Source organism: Elephantulus edwardii, unplaced genomic scaffold, assembly GCF_000299155.1.
Source record: "Elephantulus edwardii isolate Elephantulus edwardi_28Jun2011 unplaced genomic scaffold, EleEdw1.0 scaffold00319, whole genome shotgun sequence".
Lineage (NCBI taxonomy): Eukaryota > Metazoa > Chordata > Mammalia > Macroscelidea > Macroscelididae > Elephantulus > Elephantulus edwardii.
In genome coordinates, this window is record NW_006400069.1 from 1,711,029 (window position 1) to 1,713,189 (window position 2,161).

Here is a 2,161-nt window from a genome sequence, read left to right on the forward strand (position 1 = left end):
AACTTTGGAAAGCTGGACAGTGACTAGGGTTGATAGAAAGAGAATTGATGCCTTTGAGTTATGGTGCTGGAGAATCATGCTGAATATACCATGGACTGCCAGGAGGACAAACAGGTTTGTCCTGGAGAGGGTGAAACTGGGCTGCTCCTTAGAGGCAAGGATTCTAAAACTTCATCCGACATACTTTGGGCATGTTGCAAGAAGGGACCAGTCCTTGGAGAGGGACATCATGTTTGGGAGAGTGAAGGGACAGCTCAGGAGAGGAAGATCCTTGATGAGATGGATCAATTCGGTGATTGGGGCAATGGGAGTGGATGTGTCAGAGATAGTGAGGTTGGAACAGAATAGAGCAGGGTTTAGGAATCTTGTATATAGGGTCACTATGAGTCATAAGTGGCTCGATGTCACATAACAAAAAAAAAACAACGACACATATTTTCAATTACTTCCTTTGCATCTGAGAGCTGGACAATGTCTTGCTCTATCCTTTCCCGTCTTTTCTGCTTTTAATTGAGCCTTTATCTTCAACTTTAGCTCTTTTTGTCCATCAAAACGCATTGCTGTTGAGTTGGAACCAACTCATTGCTGACCCTCTGATGGATTTTTCTGAGACCATTAATTGCATAGGAGGAGATTGCCCATTTGTTTCCCACAAAGAGCCCAAGGAAAGGACTATGCCACCAGAAGATCAAGTGGACGTCATGTGCAGGACTCTTCTCTCTAAGGCTTTTAGTAGCTGAATTTTTTTGTTGGTTCTCCCCTCCCAATTTATTTTTATTTTATATTGGTCTGTTATTTTTGTTGTTGTAGTTATGTGTTGTCAAGTCACTTGTGACTCATAGCGACACTATTTACAAAAGCCCTAAACCCTGCTCTATCCTGTGGTGCTGCCAGTTGGCCCAGTGGTAAGAATCTTTATTTTCTTGATTATTTATTTGTGCCTTTAAAAATTTTTGTTTTTCAATGTTGTCTTGTTAGATTTTTCAAAGAGCTGCTTTTTTTACTTTTTATTCTGTCTGTTTTAAGTTGATTTTCTGTTTTAAGGGACTTTGTTAACATCACGTTTAAGCTGATTGGTCCTGAAAGCCTCTTCTTTAACTCAGTAAGGACCTCATGGGCAGGACTTTGTATTTAAAAGTCAGTTGGTGTTAATTGTGTTTGGGGAGAACATTGTTCTATGTGGTACAGCAATTGTCTGTAAGTTTACTGTACTGAGATAACTTAGCATTGCTGTGATACTGAACGCTGTGCCCTTGGTCAACTGGCATAAGGGCTACCCATGGTGGACAGGATTTGGGAGAGCTGCTAGATTAAGACTAGGAAACAGGATTGGCATTCACTTTTTAAATAATAGGCCTTTGAAAACCCAATGAACACTAGAGGAATAAAGAGATTATCATAGCGTAGTGGTAGAGCCCAAGTTGGAATTTGGTTGAGATGAGTAAAAACAATAACAAACATTATTTAATAATTGGAACATGAAATGTACATTGCTTGAATGTTGGAAAACTGGAAATTGTTAATGAAATGGAATGCATGAACATTGACATTTTAGGCATTTGTGAAATGAGATGGACCAGCTTTGGCCACATTGAATCAGATAAGGTACATTATGCTGGGAATGAAAAATAGAAGAAGAATGGTGTTGCTTTCATAGTAAAAAAGTAATTTTCAGGTTCTAGCCTGAAATACAGTGTTGTGAGTGATAGGACCCACTAACACGACTATTATTCAAATATACACTCCTTCATTCGGTGCCAAAGAGGAAGAAATTGAGAATTTTTACCAAATCTTGCGGTTTGAACTTGACCAAATATGCAATCAAGATGATTGGTGACTGGAATGCAAAAGTGGAAAATAGTGAAGAAGGAAGAGTAATTGAAAAATATGAGCTTGGTGATAGAAATAAGGCTGTAAATAGAATGACTGAATTTTATATTTACAATTATTTATTTATTGAAAATACCTTTTATAAAAGACATAAACTACAACATTACACATTAATCTCACCTGATGGGCTCCACAGGAGTCAAATTGACTACATTTGTGGACAAAATCATTGGAGAAGCTCAATATCAGCAGTCAAAACTAGGCCAAGGGTGGACTGTGTGTCAGACCATCAATTACTCATACACAAGTTTATATTGAGGCCAAAGAAAGT